At 37.4% G+C, this 27596-nt stretch overlaps 1 long non-coding RNA gene across 1 annotated transcript in view; it reads left to right on the top strand.

Annotated features, from left to right (window-relative positions):
- LOC141508054 (uncharacterized) overlaps positions 1 to 26485 on the top strand; it is a 64812-nt gene extending 38327 nt beyond the window's left edge. Inside the window, exon 3 of the long non-coding RNA XR_012474330.1 lies at positions 26084 to 26485. This is a non-coding gene — a long non-coding RNA (uncharacterized LOC141508054). The remainder of the gene's footprint in view (positions 1 to 26083) is intronic.
- Positions 26486 to 27596: the final 1111 nt, after the last annotated feature.

Below are 27596 nucleotides of genomic sequence, written 5' to 3'. Positions count from 1 at the left end.
TCTAAAGTTTGGAACACCTAGGTGGTGCAGAAGATACAGTACTGGCCTAGTGAAGACCTGGGTTCAAATTTGACCTCAGAAACTTACTAGCTATGTGAACCTGAGCAAGTCATTGAACGCTGGTTGCCTCAATTTTCTTATCTGTAAAATGAGCTAGAGAAGGAAATGGAAAGCTATTTGAGTAGCTCTGCCAAGAAATGGGGTCAAAAAGAGTCTGAAATGACTGAACAGTCTTAAGCTTTGGCTGCTACAATGCTCATAACCTCCAGCAAAGACCAAAATCTCCTAAGCCCAGTCAGGCTGGTCTCTCTGCTTACTCTGATGATGGAACAATTTCTTCCCCTTTCACAGGCAGTTAAACCACCTGATAACGAGGTGATAATGGGAAAATAATGTTCTAGCTCCAGGCACAAAGCTGACTAAATAGAGAAAGACTTGTTGGCAAAAGGTACACTCAGAGTACCTTAATCTTTTCCTGTTTGCTTTTGAGCTTGGCTTCCAACCCAGTAATTTCAGGAAAATATTGACAAGAGGAACAGAAAGCAAAATAGAGGAGGCTGCCAGAATAGATTCCAAGCCTCTAGTGAGGCTACTCCCTGAAGAAACAAAGGATCACACAGGATCTGGTCCACAAAGTCCACAAAACACTGGCCAACAGTCGAGGGAGATGGGAGGATAAGTCCCCCAAAAGTTGCTTGTTTTAGAAAGAAACTTTTAGAGAACATGCTTCCTAAGTATTTTCAATAGTGAAGAAATTAAAGAAACTTTTTTTTGCAGTGCTTATTTTTCCTAAACAATTTTTTTTAACTCTGAAAGAACACAGAATTTGTATTTTAGGCACAAAAAAAATTCTCAAAATGTTCAGGAAAAGTAACAGAAAAGGGGATTGCAAACCTGTAACTAAACCTGACCAAACTTTTTGGTATTTAGAAAACGGTTTTGACATTGTGAGTTGATAAGCTAAGATAGATGTAGCTCCTCTCAGCAGTTCAGAGATGTAGGACAACTCTGGGAGACTTCTATGGGACAGCACTATCCACATCCAAATGGAAACAATAAAGAAAAAGAAAACAGAATCTGAATGAACATTATGTTCATTTTTTTAAAAAAATTCTCTTATGTTTTTCCTTCCTTTCCCATGGTTTTCTTTCTTTTCCCTTTTCCCATACACAAAATGACTAATATGTAAATATGTTAAATACAAATGTACATGTACAATGGGAGGTGAGAAGGGAGAGTGGAAGAAAATTGTGGAATTTATAAAGATATAAGTAGATGAATATTTTAAAATTTCATAACATGTAATTGGAAAAATAAAATAAAATATCAATCAAAAAAAGAAAGAAAATAGTTTTTAAGGACAGAGGGAAGGAGAAAACATAAAAATAAACAACCTTCATCTCCTACCCCCATTTCTCTAAAGCTCTATTAATAGCAAAGATTCTCACAGGAATGTTTCCTATTTTCCAGATATAAGAGTAAGGATGTAGGGAACTCATCCTACCAATGAGGTCAACCGACAACTTCTTTGTAATTAAATATTCTTGGGGAGCTATCTAGAAATCAAGAGGTTAAGTGGCTTGCCCATCATCACAGGGTATATTTCAAAGGTAGAACTTGAACCTAATCATTCCTATGAGACCAGCTCTATATCCGTTGTACAGTACTACCTCCCTTTTTATTGTTTTTCATGTCTGACTCCTCATAACTTCTTTTGGGATTTTCTTGACAAAGATCCTAGAATTGTTTGCCATTTCCTTCTCCAGATCATTTTACACATGAGGAAACTGAGGCAAACAGGGTTAAGTAACTTGCCCAGGATCATACAGCTAGAAAGTGTCAGAAGTCAGACCTGAACTTAGGAAGAGGAGTCTTTCTAACTCCAGGCCTGGCAGTCTATCCACTGTGTCATTTAGCTCCCATATTACCTCTCTAATTCTACCTATATTTTCAAATATATTAATTTTAATAGTTTCCATAGATCCCTAATCTCATTAATGAAGTGTCTCCACTAGTGTAGATCTTAACTCATCTCACCTTCCCTTATTACTCTGAGACTTGTACATAACTTTCTGAAAGTTTTCCATGGAAGATGTTCTTAACACGCTGGAGGCCTTCTGTTGGATATTTTAAATATTTTATTAGCTGTACCACAACAGGGCTGGCTTTCTTATCCCTTGCATTGCTATATGACTGGCCTATTTCCTTTTCCTATCCTTACATAACACTGATATTGTATACTGAAAAGTGCCCTAGATTTTTGGGATCAGAGAGCTAAGATCAAATTCTAGCCTTTGCAGTTTTATCCTATTTGATCTTGGGAAAGTCACTTTTGGGGTCTCAGTTTCCTCATCTGTAAAGTGAAAAAATTAGGCTATTACAAATGTTCTCTATAGTCCCTTCCAGTTCAAAATCTTTTGTCTTTCAAGTTCTATTTGATACTATGTTCTAATCTACTTGTAGCATCATAATAATAACAATTCATACATATATTCATATATGTGTCTATATATATGCATACATATCTGTTAGATGTTACAATATTCCTTTAAAATAAATAGTATAAATATAATTTCTTCACTTAGGAATCTGAAGTTCACTTTTTCTCAAATGAATAATAAGTGAAGAAGTCAGAATTTGCACTCAAGTTTTCTAACTAGTCTTTTCTTCTATGCCATTTTGCCATCACCTCTTTCTAGTCCCCTCTGGGGACACATACAGCTTTTATTCTTTTGGTTCAATGATTTACAATCATACACCATTAATAGAAGAATATTGGTGTTAAACAGATAGATTTTTGCTACCAGGACAACAATGAATTATTGGAAACTACACAATTTCTGAACTTTAATCCAGTATATTTATTTCCATTCCTATTCAAATGTATTATATTTATATTGCACAAGATTGTTGAATCACCTTATCATTCACTGATAATTGACCAACTTAATAGAATGAAGAATAATCCTCTGAGACACATACATGTTTGCAGATGTAGATCTTTTAAAATCTTTTTTGGGAGCAGCTAGGTGGCACAGTGAATAGAGCACCGGCCTGGAGTCAGGAGGTCCTGAGATCAAATCCAGCCTCAGACACTTAATAATTACCTAGCTTTGTAACCTTGGGCAAGTCACTTAACCCTACTGCCTTACCAAATAAATAAATAAAATAAGAAAAAATCTTTTTGGACAAATTATACATGTAAATGTAAAAGATGTGTAGAGGAAACAAGCAGGTTACTGTCAAGTTAGCCAGGAAGTAGGAAAGATATCAAAATCACCTCTCTGTAGAATTCTGGGTCTGGTGATTCTACCAACTGCCAATGTCTTCTTTACTTACTTTGCACATTCACATACACACACACACACACACACACACACACATATGTCATTAGGAAAAACCATTAATGCAGAAGAAGATAACCATCATCACCTTAAAGGCCAGCAGTAATAACTGAGGTGTCCTAAAGATGTTTGAATTTAGTGTCTAATGATTAGAGATGTCCTTGCTGCTAGTGACTAAGTTTTCAAGTAATTTTTCCAGTCACAAAAGATGGTGAAGAGAAATTAGGACGTTCCCTGAACTTTTCCCAGTTTCCCTTTGAAACAAATTGACCCTAGCCCCAGTGCAGAAGGCATACTGCAAGCTCCACAGACACAAGGTTGGGCAAAGTTCAGCAAGAGTATATTGGGCAAGTCCCCAGCACCTGAGGCTCCAGTCCAGAAAGCCAGTGACCAGACCCATGGCCCCCCCAGCACAAGAAGCTTGGGACTATGCTTCCTGTGCCCCAGGACCAGAACTCAACTTTTAAAATGAGCAAAAAACTAAAAAGAGCCCTAAGCATAGAAAACTACTGTGATGACCGAGAAGAACAAAGTGCCATTTGAAGCCTCAAAGGGGAATTATACATTGGTCTCAAGTCCAAAAATTCCTCTTGGAAGAGCTCAAAAAGTTTTTTTTTTAAATAAGTAAGAAATGGGGACAGCTAGGTGGCGCAATGGATAGAGCACCAGCCCTGGAGTCAGGAGTACCTGAGTTCAAATCCGGCCTTAGACACTTTTTTTTTTTTAGGTTTTTGCTAGGCAATGGGGTTAAGTGGCTTGCCCAAGGCCACACAGCTAGGTAATTATTAAGTGTCTGAGACCAGATTTGAACTCAGGTACTCCCTGACTCCAGGGCTAGTGCTTTATCCACTGTGCCACCTAGCCACCCCCTGGCCTTAGACACTTAATAATTACCTGGTTGTGTGGCCTTGGGCAAGCCACTTAACCCCATCGCCTTGAAAAAATCTAAAAAAAAAAATAATAAGTAAGAGAGGGTCAGCTGTGTGGCACAGTGAATAGGGCACCGGCCCTGGAGTCAGGAGGACCTGAGTTCAAATGTGGCCTCAGATACTTAAATAATTGCCTAGCTGGGTGACCTTGGGCAAGTCACTTAACCCCATTGCCTTGCCAAAAACCCCAAAAAATAAGAGAGAAAGAAGAAAAATTAGGAAAAGAAATGAGTTATGCAAGAGAATTATGAAAAGTGTCAACAGCTTGGGAAAAGAAGAACAAAACTTGACAGAAGAAAACAATACTTTTGAAAATAAAGTTGGACAAATGGAAAAAAATGTAAGAGCTAACTGAAGAAAATAAATCCTTAAAAATTAGAATTGAGCAAATGGAAAGTAATGATTCCAAAAGATATCAAGAATTCATCAAACAAAATCAAAAGACAGGAAAAATAGAAGAAAATTTCCAGGCACAAATAGACTCAGACTTATTACCTATGAGAAGCTTACCTATTACATAATTATCCTGTTTACCTGTTTATCACCATTTATGTTCTACTGCTTTGACTCCAAAAGTCAGATTCCCTAGCTATATACTCACATAAACCAGAATGACACACATTTCTGTTCTACAGACTTACCAGTGTAATTCAGCAAGTTCTTCCTATTGAGAGAATTCTATTATCTTTTAGAATATAATAGGATATCTGACATCATAACAAACACCCACTATACACCCACCTACTGTTTGCTGCTGCCCCACTTGGAATATACTGCATATACATATATATATATGTGTATATATATATACATATATATACATATATATCATTTCATTGTTCATCATTATTTATAGATTTAATGGCTTATATAAGCAAGTGTGCTGTACTCTTGAAGCTCTATAATTAAATGCTCTCCTGTAGTGTTCCCCTCATTGCCACTAAGTACATAAAACTGGGTCTGTGGAAGGGTTGAATAACAGATGCTGTCCCCCAAACTGCATTGATTCAGGTATAAATTGACTGTACTCCTGGACACATAACAAAGAACTACTTGTCACAATTTCATTATCTCCAAGACAGTGAAATACAGTCTTCTCCTTTTCAGCCTCAGGCATAAACAGGGCAGGTTACCGAGAGGTTCAAAATAAGTATAACAAATAAGAGTTTGTCCAACAATGAGGGGAAAGTTGTGCTGTCACTCTCTTTCCTCCCATTCATCATCTCCTTATCCATCCATTATGATTAACTCATATCACTTTGTTTTTATGGGGATGTCCTGAAACTTAACATGCAAAAAATGAAATTCAACATTCCTGCCAGTGAAAGAATACAAACTCCTTGAGAAGAAAAAAATGTTTCACCTTTGCCTTTGTATCCCCAGAAGTTAGCGCATACTAAAAATCCAAAATAAGTAATTGTTGAAGGAATGAATGAAAATTAAAAACCCTTTATGGAATTGTCCCTATTATCAGTGATGCCATCATTGTCCCTCTAATTATTTCCTAATTGACTAATTATTTACCAAATCCCCCTAGACTTCCTCCTACATTGTCTCTCAAATTTACTCAGGGTTGAAATACTTAGAAGGAAAAGAAGATAGGAAATTGACAATGATAAGCTTCACAATCATCTCAATTCATCCAAACAACAATTCTGAGAGGTAGGGTGTTTTTATTATCTTTATTTTATAGAAGAAACTGAGTTGTCAGATAAAGGGACTTGCTCAGCATCACCATACAGTAAAGAAGTGTCTGGGGCAAGATTTGAACACCTACACTTTCTATAATTTAGACTTTGGGGGAGTAAGAAAGATGAAAAGGAAAGTCAATAGAAGAAGAGATACAGGGTATTATGGACATAGGAAATATTGTAATTGGAAACAAATTATATAATCTTTTGCACTGCTAAAATCCTGTCTGTAACTCTTGGCCATGCTTTTACCGGTGAGTCCAGTTTACACTGGCATCTTGAGCAGGGTAAATGATGTGTTGGACTTGAAGGTTACACCCTTTGGGACAGGAAGGACAGGTGGGTCCTTGCATCACCCATACCCAACCAGTACTTTCTTGGCCCTTCCTTTGAGAACCGCCCCTTATGACACAATATTAGAGAGTACCTGAAGCCAGGTGCTAAACCACTCCCCAAGCGCCACCCTTGTCTAATCCACAATGGAATTGCATTTAAATGCAGGGACCTGAAAATGAACTCTTTTCTTCCTCCTATCCCCCTCTCAAGATGGACACCCTCTCTTTCTCTAAGTTAGAACCATGTACTTCCAGCCTGCTGGAGAACTATAGCCTTTCCTTCTTCCCTTACTCTCAGGCAGCCTCACCTAAAACTGCTATTCTCCCTTTCCTCAGGCCATTTACTAGCACAATCTGTTGACTTTGCAGGCTTATGAAATAATTCCAGAGTTATTTCATATCCAGGGCTAATTATGAATTCCTTCACTTTCAATTGTATTTCAAGCACTCTCACAACAGGAGGTAGGAGGATTATTCAATGTGATCTGGGTTATCCTTTGATAAAATAGCAGAATTCAATTAAAATCACCAAAAAAACCTGGAGCACCTACACAAATTTGCTCCCACAATTTCACTAAAGCATTGGGACAAGACTAGTTTCCAGAAAATCTCCCAAATTGGAGTTTGTAAAGAGGGGAAGGTTCCTTATTTAACAGGGGGATTTGAGGCAGCTAGGTGGCACAGTGGATAGAACACCAGCCCTGAAGTCAGGAGTACCTGAGTTCAAATCCAGCCTCAGACACTTAATAATTACCTAGCTGTGTGGCCTTGGGCAAGCCACTTAACCTCATTGCCTTGCAAAAATAAAATAAAATAACAGGGTGATTCACGTTGCCTGTCAGCCTAGGGTCTTCATCTGTAAAATGAGAATAATAATAACAACAGCACCTACCCTCAAGGTTGGTATGAAGTTAAAATAAGATAATATTTGCAAAGCATTTTACAAACCTTAAATTGCCATATAAGTGTTAGTTACTATTATTATTAGGGCAAAGCTTCAAGGTGGAGGATTACATAAGACAAACCATCTTCTAACCAAACACTTCTTGATTTTAATACAAACTCCCTGGTTCAAAACCCCATCTCTAACTCCTTACCTCCTGGTCTCAGACTATTGGATAGGGTGTTTCATTGAAACTGCTGACAAGTGAGCCTTTGGTTTGGGGTCACCATTAGGACCCCACCATCTTTAGGAAGTGTTTGTATTTTTTTTTTCAGAGGCCAAGTGATGACACACTAGATGCTTTGGCTCTTTGGAAATTCACCATTAGCCCTATCCACCCCTTCCCACACACAGACACACCCTCAAGCTATAAATCAATCTATATTTTCTTAAGCAACCTAGGAACAAATGTCTCAAACCCTGTCTCAAAAATCACCAATAACTTTCTAGTTGCCAGGTCCAATCAACTTTCACAATCCTCATCTTCCTTAATCTCTCTGTAGCATTTGACATGACTGATGTCTCCCTCCTTTTGTATATTCTCTTCTTCCCTGACTTCCTAACACTCTTTTGATTTTCCTCTTATCTTTCTAACCCTCCTGTTCTGGCTCCTTGTCCTTCCTGTTCTCTACCCTCTCAAGCTGACATTTGCCAAGGTTTTGTCTTTGGCCCTTTTCCCTTCTCCCTTTGCACTCTCCTCATAATCAGATTCTGGAATCTGGATCTATAGTTATTCCTTTTCTTCCAAACTCCAGACCCACTTATCTCCAAGCACTGAACAGATATCTCTATTTAGATAACCACTAATGCCTCAAATTCTTCAGATCCCAGACCAAATTTGTTATTGTCCTTCCTAAACTTGGTTGCTTTTATTTACTTCCCTATTTCTATAGTCACTTGTTTTAGAAACACTGATGTCATTCATCCAACTTGAATTTATTAAGCCCTTCCCATGGGCAGAGCCCAGTGATAGACATGGGAAGAAGGCAGCTTTCAAAAACCAAGTAAGGCAATATTTCAGACCTCAAGATTCTTCCCTCTCCCTTTCCTCTCTAAGTATCTGAAAGTAGCAGCTGAAGGCCAAACGAATGCTGATTGCTCCTCTGTGTACAGTGAGTAGAGGCATCAGAGGGATAACCACATGTGAAAGGGCAAAAGGAAACATGGTGTCTCCAGGGGGGAAACTTGATTTTAGTTAGCTTTCCAGCCTTAAGTTTCTGCAACCAGTATTTGTGGAGTAGTATGCTAAGCAGTGGTGGTGAAGTGGATAGAGAGACAGACTTAGAGTCAGAAAGAGCTGAGTTCAAATCCAACCTAGGATATTTAGTAAATCTGGGACCTGAGAAAAGTCACTCAACATCTGGTACACATAGCTTCCTTTGTGAAAATCAAATGAGATAATTTTGTAAAGTGCTTTGCAAACTTAATGTGTTATATAAATGCTACCTGTTATTTTTAATTAATTGATATACTTTTCCAACCACATGCAAAGATAGTTTTCAACAATCATTTTTCTATGGTTTTGAGTTTCATATTTTTCTTCTTTTCTCCCTTCTCTCCCCCTCCCCTGACAGAGACCAATGTAATATACGTTATATATTGTTTAACTATGTTAAATATATTTTCATATTAATCGTGCTGTGACAGAAGAATCAAAAGAAAAAGAAATGAGAGGGGGAATAATGATAAAACATAGAACAAATTTTAAAAATTGAAAATAGCATTCAGACTCCATAGTTCCTTCTTTGGATATGGATGGTATTTTCCATCTCAAGTCCTTTATAATTGTCTGATTATTGTACTGCTGAAAGAACAAGTCCTTTGTAGTTGATCATCACACAATGTTGTCGTTCATGTATACAATGTTCTTCTGGTTCTGCTCACTTCAGACAGCATCAGTTCATGCAAATGTTTACAGGCTTTTCTGAAGTCTACCAACTTATGATTTCTTTCAGAATAATAGTACTTTTCACATTCCTACACCATTGTTTGTTCTGTTATTATTATCAATGATGATGATGATGTTCACCCTTCATTTTTCAAGAAGATCATGACATCAGGGAAGTGTTGCCAAGACAAGTAAGTGAACTGGGTTTGGATAAAGGATTGTTGTACTAAGTCACCAGGTTCACTTTCTCCTCCAGTCATCTGGGTCCAGTGGCCACATAAGAATCAGGATGACTAGAGTTGACCCTGGATGTGAGGCAATCAAGGTTGTGACTTTACCAAGATCATACAGCTAGTAAGTGACAAGTATCTGAGGATATTTTTTAACTCAGGTCCTCCAGATTCCAGAACTGGTACCACTTAGCTGCCTTGGTTATTATTATTAAATTGTACATAAAACAAAGTCCCTGTCTCCAAAGATTCTATAATCCAGTGAGGGTAATAACACTGAAAAGTGCATTAGAGGAATAAAACCAAAGTGCTAAGTGAGATCTGAGGGAATTTGCCTTACCAAACAAAAATGAGGATAACAGGGTGTAGAAAACATCAGAGGAGCTCCATGGAACTTTTTTTCAACTTGACAACAACAGTACAACAATGTACTGCTTAAAATAAGGTACCCCAAAATTAACATAGTACTCCAAATGTAGTCTGACCATGATAGAATACAAAGGGACTACCACTTCCTTATTCCTGGAACCTGTACCTCTCTTAATATAGTCAATGTTACCTTATAACTTTCTTAATCCTCAAATCATACTGTTGACTCATGTTGAATGTAAGATTTATTAAGATTCTCAAATCTTTTCTCTGACAAATTGCTTTCTGAATATACCTTTCTTATTTTGTATCTGTGAAATTTAATTTTTTGTACTCAAATGTTATAATTTCCATTTATTATTATGAAATTTCATCTTAGATTCAGTCCAATGATTTAACCTGTCGAAATATTTTTGGATTCTATCATTTAATATGTTATCTATCCCATTCTATTTTGTAGTATCTGCAAATTTGAGGAATACATAATCAATGCCTTTATCTGTTATTGATGATGATGATGATGCCTTCTCCTTTGTTTGTTTGTTTTTTGGGGGTTTTTTTAGATTTTTCAAGGCAATGGGGTTAAGTGGCTTGCCCAAGGCCACATGGCTAGGTAATCATTAAGTATCTGAGGTCAGATTTGAACCCAGGTACTCCTGACTCCAAGGATGGTGCTCTATTCACTGTGCCACCTAGTCACCCCTTCTCCTTTGTTTTCAAAGAAGACCATGACATTATAGAGGTGATGCCATGACAAGCACATGATTTAGATTTGAGAATGTCATTTGAATCCAATGACCAGATATGAATCAGGAAGACTGTAGATGGCTCTGGATGCAAGGCAATCAAGGTTAAGTGACTTGCCCAAGGTCACACTGCTAGTAAGTATTAAATATCAAGTGTCTGAGACCTGATTTGAATTCCATCCTCTTGGAGTCCTCCCGACTCTCAAGACTAGTGCTCTAGCCTCTGGGCCACCTTCTGTTATTGACAAAAAAAACTTAAAGAGACCCCAGATAGCAGGGGCAGTTGCTTAGAGATGTCTGTGTTGACACCATATCCTTAGTAGCTGCCATTTAAATCCAGTCATTCAAACAGTTCCAAATTCATCCAGTTGTATTATTTTGTAATATATTCCTCTTCATCTTTTTCACAAGGATAAGATGAGGTAAACACTCTACATAATTTATTTCTTTGATTTATCAGTTTAGTATCCCAGTCAAAACAGAATTTAAGAGATTCCATATCGATTATGCTCCTATTTATGGATGATATTTGAATCATTCTCCAGAACACAATAGAGCTTTCTAAGCTAGTTCTATTATCATTCAAAAGAATTAGACCCATCTACACTAGAAATACTAAGAGGATAAAGACTGCCTTTTGACTGTGACACACAGTTGAATAGATAACCTACAATTGGTACATCTATGCATATAAAGGACAGATATGACAGTTGTATATGAACTGAACCCAGTGGGCTGCATTTGAGAAATTATGAAATGCTTTTAATACCCTCAGGTTTTTCCCTTAACCAAAAGGCTACCTTTCTAATAGCAATAATTCTTTGGCAATGTCATATTACTACAAATCATGGAATATTAATTTTCAAAGAATTAAAGGGGAAGGCTTAGTGAATCAAGATTGTTTAACCACTCCTATTTTCCCTACATCCTGCTACTCACATCCTGCTACTGAATCATTGCCCAAATGGGTTTGTTATAAATGTTCTCTACTCTGGAAGTAGCATCAAAGGATTCATATTCATAATTTTATGATTATCTTTTTGTTGTTGTTGTTGTTAGCTCTGAACCCCCAGCCAGAGATATGATTTCTTGTAAAAGATTTCAGCATTACTTCTATAATTATCTCTTCTTTTAGAGTGTTTTCCTTTCAGTTCTTCTTTCTAGCTGTATTCCCAATATGTCCACTTAGATAGGAATACTTATTAGTTATGGAGATCAACACTATTTATAATGACAAAATAAACATCAAACAAAGAAAGAGAAATAGACATTCCCTGTGTTCATCTACCATGTTGGAATTCAAGGCTTTAGTTTATCATGATGAAATTCATGGCTAAGAGGGAAGAGGAAAGAGAACATGTACTAAGCACCTACTACGGGCCAACCACTGTGTTAAATGCTTTACAAATTCAATCTCTTGATCTCACAACAATTCTGTGAAATTGGTGCTAGCTCCATTGTAGCTGAAGATACTGAGGCAGGCTGAAATTAAGTAACTTGCCCAAGGTCACCTAATAAATGTCAGAGACCAGATTTTAACTCAGATCTTCATGACCCTAGGCCCAGTGGTCTCTCATCTTAAGATCTCTAGTCTGAAGACATCAACAACACAGATCCTCACCCAGCATAACTTGTGTCCAAGTTGCCTTGTTCCCAGAGACCTAACTCATTTTTTTTCTTTTGATGACTTTTGCTTCTGCCTGTATTTACATTCGAAGCTCCACAATCTACTTAGACCTTCCTTTTTTTTCCAGTTTCATGTTGTCATGCACTCTTCCCATCTACATACCTTATATTCAGTGATCTGATTTTTAAGGACATCTAGAGAGGTGGCCTCCCATTATTCCTTCTATTACTTTGCTTCATATCTGAGTTACTTAAGATATTCATAAAAGAAATCATCTGACAGCATTTTTACAGTTAGTTTAATGCTTTTGTTACCTCATTCCTTTTCTGTGATTAGAGCTGTGAAAAACCAACTATCTCATAAAAAAAACAGATGATGTAAGACTGAAAAGGAGGTGGGCTGGTCATGTAATAAGGCTGAAGGATTACTGATATATTAAAGCTCACTTTCTAAAGATGCATTGAAATACCAAAAAAATAGTTCTAAGATAAAAATGACAGGGTAGAATGATATTTTCATACCATTTGGAGAGAATGGAAACTGGGAGACTAACTAGGAGACAAGACATCAAGGACTGAAGTGAAAAAGAACTTATATCATCAAGACAATAACATGAGGGTAATGATTTTGGCAATACAGACCTCTTAGGGTTTTTGCAAGACTCATGTTAAATAATGCATATATAATGGAAGACTGGCCAATAGACCTGGTCTTTATAAACCATCATAATGCTTTTCAGAGGTAATACCAGCAGAATTTTGGAGTTTACATAGAAATTATATAACTAGTTCTACCAGCTAATCCCAAGGTACAAAGGAGTCTCCATGATCAGCTGAGTAACCTATACTGAGATAGAAATTTGCAGGGAGGGATAAGATTATAAGCTATAGTACTTGACCAGACCTCATTTTTCTCTTTGCTAGCCTTTTTTTTCCTAACTAGAGACATTCTGGAGAGAGCAAAGAGATTATGTTTTATTGGGAAGGAACCTTGAGCCCTCCCTTTCCAAAGCCAACTTGGAGTCTATGGATTCATGCTTTGGTTCTTTGCCTTGCTATTTGTTCTTTTAATTTAGATGGAGACTGGAGATAAAGAATGGAGATTGTGAGCTTCAAGGGGTCAAGACAGTAAAGTCTAGCAGCAGATTTCATGCTAGATTTTACAGCCAATATAGGAAGGAGCCTAGAAGTAAGGAATAAGAAGTAAATAAATAAATAAACAAACAAACAAGTAAATAAATAAATATATGAAACAAACTTTTGGAATATTTGAATTAAGCCCAACTATAACTTAAACAGGACTTTATCCAACAACATTGCTACAGTTGGACATGAAGTTGGTGGGACTGAAGTTATGTAGAAACTGGTTAAGTCTGAACTCACTCTTCTTGGAGACCAAAGAGCCTACCCCTGAGATTTGGGTGAAATGTTTATACTTCTGTGCTTGTTATATTTTCAAAACAAATATGTATTTGTAAAATTTAATCAATGTTAATTAGTTAGATAGAAGTGAAGAGAACACACTAGAATGGAAACTCAAACCAATATCAGTAGACAAAGATATCCCCAACCCAAATTTGGGTGTAGATGTAGTTCTGGGAATATTAGATAAGAGCAAATTTCTACACATGTAAAATGCTATGCAAATTTAGAAGTGTTACATGAATGCTTTAGCAAGCCAGCAAGGCTTAAGACTTAGCAGCAGAAAGATCCAAGTTTAAGTCCTGCCTCTGAGACATTTATATGACCATGGGCAAGTCACTTAACCTTCAGTGTTCTGGTGAATTCTCTAATATCATTACTCTTAAAAAAATAATAATAATAACTAACATTTAAAGAATATTTATACAATCTGCTAGGGACTATGCTAAGTACTTTATATTTATCATCTCATTTGATTCCTACAACAATCCTGGGAGATAGATAATATTATTATCCCTATTTTACAAATGAGAAAACTTTCCAAAGTGGTTAAGTGATTTGCTTAGGATCACACAGGCTAATAAATATCTTAGGTCATATTTTAGCACCTGTCCTCCTGACTTCAGGTCCAGTGCTCTATCTACTGGGCTACCTAAGAATAAAATAATTGAAGATCTGCATCTTTGAAGAGAATTTCCAAATCAAGAGTTCCTCACAGAGATTAAATATCAGGTTCTGGACAAAAAAAAAATAAAATGTCAGTTATTAAAACAGTGATTCTACTAGCTATCAAAGCAAATAGTTCCTCAGCCTGGCATTCACAAACCTGGAGACATCCACTGATACCTTTGCAATATCATTTTCTCTGGTTATGCTCTAGCCAAGTCGATCTGCTTGCTTCCCTCTCTGTCCCTTGCACATGATTCTTTAATCCCTAGCTTTAGTAGAAAAGCAGCTATTTCATAAATCACCATAGGAGAATTTTTTTTAAAGTAATAAATACATGATGACCTAGTTTTTCAGCAGCTTTGTGTGTATAAGATCAGAATTTTGTTTGCACACGACGTGTGTGTGTGTGTGTGTGTGTGTGTGTGTGTGTGTGTGTGTGTGTGTTAGCAGCTCCCCTGTAACTTAAAAGATTTATCTGAGAGTGTAGCAGACTTCCTAACCCTTAGAAATCTATCCAAAGTAGCCTCTCAGACAATGCTTTGTAGATATATTGTAGCTGGTGGCCTTGATAAATAGTTCCATTGTAATGCTGATTTGTGTGTTTGAAGTGCCATGCATATGACATACAATATAATTTAAAAACTTATTAGCACACCATTAAAGCAATAAATTTATGTGATGGTCCTGAAAATGACAAATTTAACTTTCTCTTAGTAGATTTAACTCAACCACATCTTCCAGAAGTGAAGATAACTTTTTATGTCAGTTGGAAATTTTTCTTTCTTTCTTTCTTTTGTCAAATGCAGCTGACTGAAGCTGATCTTGCCCCCATTTCCAGACTCATGAATTACAAGGGACTGGACAGATATAATCACTCCCAGCCTACGACTATTTTGTAACTATACTAAACTTTCCTCCCCAGGGATTCCCAAGTTTTCTCAAAGGACTTGCAGTACTCATACAAAACAACTGTGGTTGGTATAATTTGTCCCACATACTCTTAGAAGACCTTGACATCAGGGAGGTAAAGTCACTTCAAGTGAGTTGGATACTGTACAGTTACCAGCTTCACTTTCTCCTCTAGAGCCATCTGAGTCTTATAGTCAGTTCTGGATCTAGATGATTGGGGATGGCCCTGGATGCAGTGAGAGACTTTGACTTTAAAACTAGGTCTTTCCCAGGATTCATTTTGATAGAGGCAACGCCCAGTCAGTCATTAAGGTTAGAGAGGTAAGAGAGATGTGAGGTAAGAGAGAAATGAAACAAGAGGCCAAGAATGACCACTTCCTAAGAAAGGAAGAAACTCACTTACCTAGTGAAACCATAGAATATCCATTCCTCTGCCCAAATTCCCTACCAGAATGCCACCCAGGTCCCTCTTTGGGCTCCCCAGCATTTTCTGCTGTGTGGAACCCCAGTTGCAACTCCTTGACCTGCATAATTTTTGCTTTATTGGCTGGCTGCCTTTTCATTAATTGAGGTTGACACTTACTTTTTTCTTCCTCTCTTTCATTTTCTTTTGTTTTTCTTCCTTTTTCTCTTCTTTCTTCTTCCATTCTTTCTTCCCTCCCACTTTCATTCTTTTCTCTTTTTTCCTCTCTCTCCTTTTTCTTTCTTTTTCTGTTTTTTATTTATTTATTTACTTATTTTTTGCAAGGCAATGGGGTTAAGTGGCTTGCCCAAGGCCACACGGCTAGGTAATTATTAAGTGTCTGAGGCCGGATTTGAACTCAGGTATTCCTGACTCCAAGGCCAGTGCTCTATCCACTGCGCCACCTAGCCGCCCCCTTTTCTGTTTTTTAAGAAAGCAAAAAAGAAGGAAGTTCCTATCTTGGAATCATATATTCAGAACCAGAAAGTATCCTTAAGGTCAGTCAGTCTAACCTTTTCATTTTACTGACAAGGAGAGCAAAACCCAAAGAGATCAAGTATACAAGATCACCATAAGTAGCAAACAACAGAGATATTATATTTCTTACTAACTCCTGAGTGATATTGTAAGCTACTGGAGAACAGGATACTTCTTCAAATCCTTCTCAGTTCCTAGCATTTTCTTGCTTATAAGAACAAATATTTATATGAAACAACATGCCTAGCAGATAGAGGACTAGCTCTGGAGCCAAGACTTGGCTTCAAGTCCTGTTCTTCCCCTCCCCATACTGGTTATGTGACCATAGGTTAGTCCTTTAACCCCTTAGTTGCCCCCAAGCCAATTTCTAAAGCAATAAGTTACAGATGACTAATCTTCTGTGGAAGAATTTACATGGATGAAGGTCTAGATCAGTATGTGTGTGTGTGTGTGTGTGTGTGTGTGTGTGTGTGTGTAAATGCTGCTTCCCATCATCATGTCACTGGTAGGACATGAACTGGTCAGGAGCTCTGAATAAAAAGACACTATACTTTTATTTATTTGGTAATTATATTAAAATGTATTTATTATGCCCTTGTTTTTCTTTCATTAGAACATAAACTCTTTGTGGTTAGGGATTGTTTCATTCTTTATAGCACCTAGCCTAGTTAAGTAGAAGCTTGATAAATGTTTGATTGATTGGTTGATTGTTTCCATAACTTTTTAAAAATTTGGCTTCTAGAAAGCAATAGTCCTGGCCTGGCCTTTTCAGCTGGGCTATGTTGTGGCCCTAAGACTTATACAATCAGTTTGCACACCCTACTGTTTGCGCATTGAGCAACCTTCCAAAACAAGCCAATGGGAACAATGCAAGGGGCAGTTGCCAGTACTTGTTAACTGATGTACTTTCAGTCACTGACTACTTGCTGACTCAGAATGGAAGGGAGGGACACAGAATAAAATTCCACTCCCTGTTCTATAGCATTTGCCAACCTAGTCACTACTATCAAAGGTACATGGCAGGATCATAGATGATAATGGTAATGGTAATGAACCCTTCTCTGTTTTACCCAATTTTCTCCCTTGCTGTGTCATTTCTTAGAGGTGAGATTAAATTCAAACCTGGGAGGGAGAAATAACTAATGCTGTCTTGCACTGCATTTCCAGGGCTGGGTGTCTAGGTCCAGGAGGCAGACAGATAACTGCCCCACCCTGGAATTTGGCTCCCACAAGTCTGATATCTGTAGGTTATATTTATGTATCCCTGGAATCCCAGGCAATTGTAAATGCTATCCCTAAGTGAAAATGACAACTGTCTGGTCCTCAACCTTAGATAAGAGAAAAGTAATGGAAATGCCCTCAGGATTAAAAGTCCTTTTCCTGTTGGAGTAAGAAAAGGAAACTGTAATTTAAGGAAAGTTCAGGATAGTGGATAGAAATATCAGAAGAACTGGAGTACAGGATCCAGGGACAAATGCTGGACTTGCCACTTATAACCTCTGTGACTTCAAGCAAGTCATTTCAATTCCCTAAGTCCTTAGCAGCAAAATGAGGTGGTTAAAAAAAGATTATCTCTAAGGTCTTTTCCTGTTCTATATCCTTTCCTCCCTTGATTTCTCTTCATGGATTTCATTCCATCTTCTGTATCTGAATTTTAAGGAGATAGATATGGACCAGGTATCTAAGACTATACATAAGGACAATTTTCATAGGATGGACTTGTTTTCTTTTTCTTTTCTCCTATTCTCATCATCCCTCTTATTTTATTTTCCATTCCCTCTTCTTTTTATTTAGTCTTCTCTCCTCCAAAGAATGACTTAACCCACTATGTGCTTGCAAGCCTTAGGCAGGAATAAAAACGTTTATCAGCTCTTGCTAAAATCTCAGTAGGGAGGACCTTGTACAAAATGTATTGAATTGCTGAAAGCTGAGCTAGAACTTCCATTCCTACCACAGGAAATAGCTGCTGGCTGGGCAGGGCTCTGGTCTGCTCCCTGGCTTTGAGGCTTTCCACCTCGCCAGAATGGGTGCTAAACAGCAGGAAGCATTGTCAACAAGAACCAGCCCCCACTCCCTTTCATTGTTAAAGCTTCTGGCTTACTGGCCTGCCCTGTACAAAAGATCTGTTGTAGGGAAGTATAAATATTTAATTTAATCCACTTATGTGTCTGTTCAGTGTTTATTTTTCAACTGTGTGGCTGTGTCTACTGGATGCCAAAACCATCTGTCTGTCGATTCAGTCAATTTAATTAAAAAACATAGTTAAACTAGTTTTTTTGTGTCGTGTGAACACCAGATATTTATTTGATTTTCTTTAAGTTTTAATTATTATGTTTCCTAATAAGATTTCTACACACATATTTAGCTCTTTAATGTGTAGGAAATGCTTTCCTCCCCAAAACCCTGTGAAGTCAGTAATAAAAGTTATATTATGTCTATATGATAAATGAGGAGACTGAGTTTAAGAGAAGAGAAGCAACTAGTAAATGTTGGAGCACAGATTTTAACTCTAAATCTGATACCAAGTACATTTTTTTTTACTAGGCTATACTATTCTTTATATCACTGTAGACTTTCAGTAAGCGTCTTTAACATCCAGATATTTCCTTTCTAAATTGCTAGCTACAGTGTCATTTGTGCAGAAGAATGACCCTTACCAGAGTGCATCTTGTGGTTGTTATTGTCCTTCACAATATCTTATGGAGCATGTCAATCATTTAAGTAGTGTTTGTTAAGGACCTATTTGTACCTAAAAAACAGGTCCCTGGAATTCCCCCAAAAGGGCATAAAAACAAACAGTCCCAGCTTTCAAGGAAAGTAGGCAAATAGGAGAGACAACACCAAGCAACTAAGTATAAATAAGATATAGATAGGATAAATTGGAGATTGTCCCAGAGGAAAGTCACTAAGTGAGGACTGGAAAAGGTTTCTTGAAAGGGAAACTTTAGCTGAGACTCAAAAGGAAGTTAGGGAAGCTAAGGAGGCAGAAGTGACAAGGGAGAGAGTTTCAGACATGCAGGACTGCCAGTGAAAAGATTCAACATCAGAAGATTGGGTGTTTTGTGAGAGGAAAAGCAAGGAGACTACAAAGCATATGCCATGCCTAGTGCATTGGGATAATAAAGTAATATCCTTTTTTAGGCCCTTGGTCCCATGAGGGCAGCAAGGATTGGTTGCATCAAGAGTATACCACTGTAAACACATAGCAGCTAAAACCCATGTGTTTAAAGGTCTAGGTGAATTTGTGACTACATCTCAAAAGTTTTAACTGATTCTTCTGCTTTCTTTTTCTTTCCTGAGTATACACATATGAATAAAGATCCTGAGATGGATGTGACCAGCCTTGAAGTAATATTATGAAGTAGACAGTTTGGGAGCTCTTGTGACCTCAGATATTACTGGCTATGCTGTGGAAGGAATCCCTAATAGCTCTTCCTATGTTCCTTGAAGAAGATGACTACTAGGAGAAAGATAAACCTATTTCTTGCTTTGGCTTGCCAGAAAACAAGAGTAGACAAAGATAGAAAATATGGAAAAGGAGCAGTTAGGTAGTCTAGTGAATAAAGCAACAATTCTGGAGTTATAAAAACTTGAGTTCAAATCCAGTCTCAGATACTTGACACTTAGCTATGTGACCCTGGACAAGTTACAAAACTCTGATTGCCTCACCAAGAAAAAAAGAAAAGAAGCATAAGAAAAGAAAAAAAAAGGGCAAAGATAGAAGTTAAATGCCAATTCAGCAATTCAACAAAGTATTTTGTTTTGATGTGTAAACATCAATCCCTGGAAGAGTGTGACAGTAGTTGTAAGTTATTACTGCTATTTTAAAAAAATCCTTGTTAAATTCAGGCTTCTGAGTCTCTGGTGTGTTCAGCATTAGTTTTATGTGGAAGAAATAACTAGGTGTCCTATAACCCATTTTAATGATTTAAATGATTGACCAAAGCTTTTGAGTTGAGTTGTAGAGAGAAAGAGTTTGTGTGGGGCAAGTCAACAAGTACTTATTAAATGCTTTAATGTGCTAGGTGCTGAGCTAAATGCTGAGGTCACAAATAAGGGTGAAAAATGGGGAGACAATATGCAAATAACTGTGAACAAAAAGGTATGTACAAGATAATTGGAGGTAATCTCAGAGGAAATGCATTATCCAGGAAAGGCTTCTTGCAGAAGGTAGAATTTTAATTAAGAAAGAGGGTCAGCATGGCAGAATGATATTTCAAGGTAAGAAGATCCTATATGATGAGGAAAGTCTCAGAATGCAGAGAGAAAGCAGCTTAGAGATGTGAGAACCGTTAGAGCTAGTTAAATAGATCTGGGAATCAAGGAAATAGAGATGATCTTTGTTTGTTTCCCCCCCTTCCTCTAAACAATCCTGCACTGAAAGGTCCCAATTTAACTATTCTTTCTCAGTTCCCTTTGCTGAATTTTCATCCAGGTCCTACTTCCAAACATGGATATACTCATGGCCTCTTTCTTGGATTCTTCTTTTTTTTCCTCTCTATACTATCATTCTTACTAATCTCAGCAGTTTCTATGGATTCAAAGATCATCTCTATTTCGTTGATTCCCAGAGGATAGTATAGAGGTAAACTGGTTCACCATGGCTCAAGATGGGGAAAGAAGAAAAATACAATCACTACAGTAATGATGATCTCAGGAAGAACTGAGGGATGGAGAGATTGGAGATTATGGTAAGGATGAAAAAGGTTAGGGATTGCTAAGCAGAAGTAAAGGTGAATGAGAAAAGATTGTAATCAGATACAAAATTTCAGAGTTCATGAAAACAGAAGTACAATATTTGTTAAGTGAAGCAAAGTCAGATTTGACCATGCTTATATGTAGCTGATACATAATAGAGCAAGAGATCAGGACAAATGAAGATATTGAAAACCTGGGAATTTAGAATGTTTGCCAAAGTATCATTTCAGGAAATATTTCCTTGTTCAATAGTCAGAACTGGGAAGGAGAGAAAGATCATGTTCTAGGCTCTGAATTCATTGAAGAAGTAAGGGGTTTGATCAATAATAGTTACCAGAATACTGCAAGAATTGAATAAATAGGGCTCGTAGTGCTTGGAATATGATAGTCTAGAAGGCAAAAGAGCTTGGATTGCAACCAAGAATCAACTACCTAGCAAAACTGAACATCCTCTTTCAGGAGAAAAGATGGATATTCAATAAAATAAGGGACTTTCAAACTTTCCTGTTGAAATGACCAGAGCTAAAACAGAAAATTTGATCTTCAAGTACAGGACTCAGGTGAAGCATAGAGAGGGTGGATGGAAGGGTAAATTATGAGGGATTTAATGATAATGAACTATGTGTATTCCTGCATGGGAAGATGATACTGATAACTCATATGAACCTTCTCATTTATTAGGGCAATTAAAAGGAGTATATATAGACAAGGCACAGGAGGAAGGAGTTGAATATGAAGTAATAATATATTTTAAAGAAGATGAGAATGGAATGTACTGGAAAAGGGGGAAAGGAGAGTTAGAAAGGGCTAACTTATTTCATGTAAAAGATACAAGAAAAAGTTTTTGCAATGGAATGGAAGGGGGAAAGGGAGGGGGGAAATGAGTGAGCCTTCATTCTCATCAAAAGTGGCTCAGAAGGGGTGGCTACATGGCGCAGTGGATAGAGCACCAGCCCTGGAGTTAGGAGTACCTGAGTTCAAATCTGACCTCAGACACTTAATAATTACCTAGCTGTATGGCCCTGGGCAAGCCACTTAACCCTATTTGCCTTGCAAAAAAAGACCCCCCCAAAAAAAGTGGCTCAGAGAGGAAATAACATATACACTCGATAAAGTATAGAAATCTATCTTACCCTAGTGGAAAAAAGGGAGAGGAAAGGGATGGGAGAAAGGGAAGAAGGTGAGGGGGGAAAGGGTATAGGTAAGAGAAGAGAGGAAAGAGCATGGGAGAGGGTAGTCAGATATAATATACTTTTGAGGAGGGACAGGGTAAAAGGAAAGAGAAAACAATAAATGGGAGTGAGGAGAAATAGGATAAAGGGAAATACAGCTACCAATAGCTACTGTGGGAAAAAATGTTGAAACAATTTCTCTGATGGACTAATGATAAAAAATGCAATGATGGGGCTAGCTAGGTGGCACAGTGAATAGAGCATCAACTCTGGAGTCAGGAGGACCTGAGTTCAAAACTGACCTCAAACACTTAATAATTGACTAGCTGTGTGACCTTTGGCAAGTCACTTAATCACATTGCCTTGCAAAAAAAAATGGAGTAATGACCTGGAGAAGAACTGAGGTAAGGAGAGATTGGAGATCATGGTGAGAGTGAACAAGAAGGTTAGGGACTGTCAAGCAGAAGGAAAGGTGGAAGCTATTTATACTGTAACAATTTCTTAATTAGAATCATGGAACAACAAAACTGAAAGGGACCTTCTTCATTATCTGGTTTACTCTCTCCAATTAAATCTAGAAGATGAAGTTGCACACAGGTAAAATGTCTGGCCTGGACTGAAGCAGTCAAATAATGGCATAATCAGTACTAGAACCCAACTCTCCTTATTCCCCAGTGCAGTGGTCTTTGACAAAAAACAGATATGTGCCTTGTCATGATATATGATTAAGATTCAGTTAACACTAATGAAGAACCTACTATGGATAAGGGAAGAATACAAAGACAAAAACCATACAGCTCATGCCCTCATGGAGGGAGGGATAGATGAGAAGTAAGGACTTGTAAAAGTTTACTGAGAGGTAACCATAGTAATGATGTTTGTCCTTCATTCTTTTAGAAGATCATGACATCAGAGGATGTGATGCCATAACGAGCATATGAATTGGATTTGAGTGATGGGGGTGCTATGCTAATTCACCTGCCTCACTTTCTCCTCCAGAGCCATGTGAGTTCAGTGGCCATATATGAATCAGGATGAATGGAGATGGCCCTTGATGTGATCAGTCAGGGTTAAGTGACTTGTCCAAGGTCACCCAGTTAATAAGTGGTATCTGAGGTTGAATTCAAACTCCTATCCTCCTAACTTCAAGACAAGTGCTCTATCCACTTCACCACTTAGCTACCCAACCAGCAGAACAGAGCAATAGAAAGAGAAATAAGATTTCTGAGAGGCTGAGATACTATAATTATAATACTAATAATTATAATAACTGACAAATACAATTCTTTATCATAAGACCATCAGAGAAATTGTTTCAATATTTTTTCCCACAGTTGCTATTGCTAGCTGTATTTCCCTGTATCTATTGCTATATATTATGTCCTTTAAGCTTCACAATAATCCAGTGAGGTATTACTTTAAAAAATCCACTTTTTTTAGATGAGAAAATTGAATCTTATAAAAGTTTAAGTGACTTGTCCAGAATCACATAAGCCACATAATGAGAATCAAAAACAGTACTATGAACCCGTTTCTTTTGACTCTATGCCTAACATTCTATCCACTGTACCACCTTACCCCTGAGGAGATTGGGGATCACTTGTGTAAGAGAATGTAGAGGGAAGATGGAATGTTGAGTTGGGGAATTAATAGTCTGCTTTGTCATAACATATAATAGATAAAGGGAAATAACATGAAATAAGACCAAAAAAATAGGTCAGAGTCACACTGTATAGGTCCTTAAATTCCAGGCTACCAGTTTGTATTTTCTCCTATAGAAAATAGCCATTGAAAGATTTTGAGGCAAAAGTTATTTGGTCTAATCTGTATCTAATTGGCCTTCTGAGTGCCACAATAAGTAGAATACTGGGCATGGAGGCAGGAAGACTCATCTCCCTGAATTAAAATTTGGTCTCAGACACTTACTTAATGTGTGACTCTAGGCAAGTTATTAAATCCTGTTTGCCTTAGTTCATCCTCTGTTAAAAAAAAAAACAAGCTGGAGAAGGAAATAGCAAAGCACAATATCTCCACCAATGAAACCCCAGATGGGGTTACTTAGAGACAGACAAAATTGAAAAAATAACAACAATGAACATGGAAAATTAATTGAAGAAGGGAGAGCAACTATTCTGATAGTGTAGGTAAAATATGATGAAGATATGGATAATGGTGTTGGCCATGAGAATGGAGAAAAGAAGATGAATGGATTTAAAAGACACTATTTGTCAACCAGCCTTGATAACTTATTGAATGGAATAAGGATGAAAGAGAAGAAAGAGTAGAGAATGATTTCTAATCACTGAGTGATTGGAAAAGTGTTGTTTGGAAGAGAGAAGGAATCTTGGAGTGATAGACATGTTAATAGGAATTCCAGATGGAGATGTATAGCAAGTATTTTTCAGTTTGAGACAGATTAGAGCTGCATGGGAAAGGTTTGGGACTCATCCAGAGGGATAATAACTAAACCCATGGTAGTTGATAAGATCATAAAAGTAGAGTATGGAGTAAAAAAAGAGAAGAGGAACCATGATAGAGTCTTGATAATTATTTATGATTAGGAGGCAGGAGATAGCACAGGAGACTGAAAAAGTGCTTTCAATTAGGAAGTAAATCAGGAGAAACTATTACCACAGAAGTCAAAGGAGAGAATATCCAAGTGTTGGTCAACATTGCAAAAAGCTAGAGAAAAGTGAAGTATGAAGACTGAGAAAATTTATTAGATTTAGCAGTAAAAAAATTATTGGTAACCTTGGAAAAAATTTTCTTTGAGTTGTGAAGTTGATAGCCAGCTTGGAAAGGGTTCAAAGAAGAAGTGGAAGCATTTAGAAAAGATAGTTTTTTTCCTAGTAGTTTGACAATGAATATGTGAGAGATGGTACCACAATTCCATGAGATAGAATAAAGTATAGTTTTTCTTTTCCTTTGGAATTTGTCTTACACATTGTATTGCTGGAAATAGCTAAGTCATTTACAAGTGATTATGATACAGTATTGTTGTTACCGCATACAATGTTCTCCTAGTTCAGATCACTTCACTTTGCATCAGTTCAAATGTTCATATGAGTCAAAGAAAAAAATGTTCTAAATTAATCCATTTCTTTCTGTGCTGACTTCCATTCCATTGTTCAAAGCAGTCAAAACTACTGTCCATACTCCCATCCCATTGTCATCCATACTCCTATCCCATTGTCAATCTACCTAAAGACACTAAATTGATCCCTCATGACATGTTATCCACTCCTTAATCCTTTCTCCAGCACCTACACCATGCCTGGATCCCCTATATAAACCTTGTCCTTTTCCCTTGCTAGCTGCTGCTTATCCCCAGGATCAGCCCAGTTGCAATACTATTGCAACTGTGCTTAATTTCTCTCTTTAAAATTCCCTGACTGATCAGCCCAGTGCAGTACTATTTCAACTGTTCTAACTTTCTGTCTTTACCTTGCTAAATTTCTATTTCTAATTCCCTTTATTACCTTAATAATTAATACCTTAATTACCCTAAATTACCTTAGGGTCAAGAGTTGATCTTTTAAGTGAATTCATTCACATTTCTTGAACCCTAGACTAAACCACCCTGCAACATTTTCTACCAAGTCTTTCCAGGTTTTTCTGAAGTCATTTTGCTTGTCATTTCTTATAGCACAATAGTATTCCATTACAATCATGTACCCCAACTTGTTTAACCATTCACCAATTGTTGGACATTCCCTCAATTTCCAATTCTTTGCCACCACAAAAAGAGCTTCTGGGCTCCTTAAGAGGCTGCCATTTTATTGGTAGAGAAGCCTGGACTGAACTTCAGAGAAAGAGCTAGATAATGATGGATACAGCCAAAAGGTTTAGAAGTGTCATTGGAAAGCAAGGAGAAATTCCCCCAACTCTGTAGCAAAAAGAAAATGGGAAATAGAAATTGAGAAACAGAGCAATCTGTACTAGAAAGAGTGGCCAGGAAGCAATGTCTTCTGAAAAGTTAAATTTTCATGAATGTCAGAAGAATGAAAGAGTATAAGACTGATGTATGATGTTAAAATCTTGTTAATTGTGGAAGGCTATTTGCACCTGAGACATAAACTGACCTTGATTGTTGATTGTATCCAGTTGCCCCTTGACCCTGTTGTTTTGTATCTTGTTAATCATTTTCTCCTTCACCTTAACCTTGTTTGTAGATGCTGGCATGATAGGAAATGACATGTTGAACTTGGGGATCCAATACCTTGAGACAGGAAGGACCAGTACAAAGCTTGCCATTGGAAGATACCTGGCCCAAGGTATAAAACCACTCCCCAAGGCTGCCCAACCTCCCACAGAAGAGTATTTAAGAAGAAGCATACCTGCTGCTTCCCTTCTTTCCTTTCTTTTTCTTTGATTCTAGCAGGATGAGTTTTTCTCATGCTCTTTCTTAGGTCATGTTGAGCACCATGGGCTTCCCCTGTGTTATGTAGCCAGACTAAGCCAAACCTCATGGTTGCCTGCCTTTTTCTCTTTCTTTTTTCTCTTTATCTCCTCTCTCTCACTTTCACTCAAACTTCACCTATCCTATTCTTAAAGTGGTTCTGCTTTTCTAGTTTTAACCTGTAAATTTGTAATAATTTGTTATAATAAAATCTTTTCTTCTTTTTTGTGTTAAAGATTTTATTTATTTTGAGTTTTACAATTTTTCTCCCAATTTTACTTCCCTTCCCCCACTCCCCCACAGAAAGCAATTTGTCAGTCTATACTTTGTTTCCATGTTGTACATTGATCCAAATTGAGTGTAATGAGAGAGAAATCACATCCTTAAGGAAGAAACAAAAAATATAAGAGATAACAAGATCAGACAATAAGATATCTGTTTTTTTTTCTAAATTAAAAAGGGAATAGTCCTTGAACTTTGTTCAAACTCCATGGTTCTTTCTCTGGATACAGATGGTATTCTCCATTGCAGACAGCCCAAAATTGTCCCTGATTGTTGCACTGATGGAATGAGCAAGTCCATCAAGGTTGATTATCACCCCTATGTTGCTGTTAAGGTGTACAGTGTTTTTCTGGTTCTGCTCATCTCACTCAGCGCCATTTCATGCAAATCCCTCCAGGCTTCCCTGAATTCCTGTCCCTCCTGGGTTCTAATAGAACAATAGTGTTCCATGACATACATATATCACAGTTTGCTAAGCCATTCCCCAATGTTATAATAAAATCTTGAGCAGTTTTAACATCCCAGAGAGCTCAGATTCCTTCATCCTTTCAGTGGCCCTCAATTTCTCAGTTACCCCAAATTCTACCTTTAATTGGTGACCCCAAAAATCCCATCTGCAATAAGATGAAGATGTAGTAGGGATAAAGACACTCCATCTTAAGCATACTTGAGGACAAAAAGGAAGCTACTGAAAAAGCCCAGCTCCATGCATTCTCCAACAGATGAAAGATTTTAAATGAAGGGTTTTTGTTAACAATAGAGTTAACATAGAATATTCTAGGGAAAAGGATAGAGTAGGAAGACAAAAGAAAATGTGGATCTTGATGGACCAGAGGTGAAATGAAAAGGAGAGGTTGGCAAGAGGTAGCATGATTAAAGAAGTTTTGCTTCAACAAATGGTCACTCAATGTCAGGAATCAAGAAAGAAACCTTCTTCCAGGGTTCCATTGTATGACATAGAGCAGCTGGGGCTGGGATTAGAGCAATGTAGCTGGTGGGGGTAG

Source organism: Macrotis lagotis, chromosome 1, assembly GCF_037893015.1.
Source record: "Macrotis lagotis isolate mMagLag1 chromosome 1, bilby.v1.9.chrom.fasta, whole genome shotgun sequence".
NCBI lineage: Eukaryota > Metazoa > Chordata > Mammalia > Peramelemorphia > Peramelidae > Macrotis > Macrotis lagotis.
Note: the sequence above shows the minus strand (reverse complement) of the source record. Positions and strands in the feature narration are given on the sequence as shown.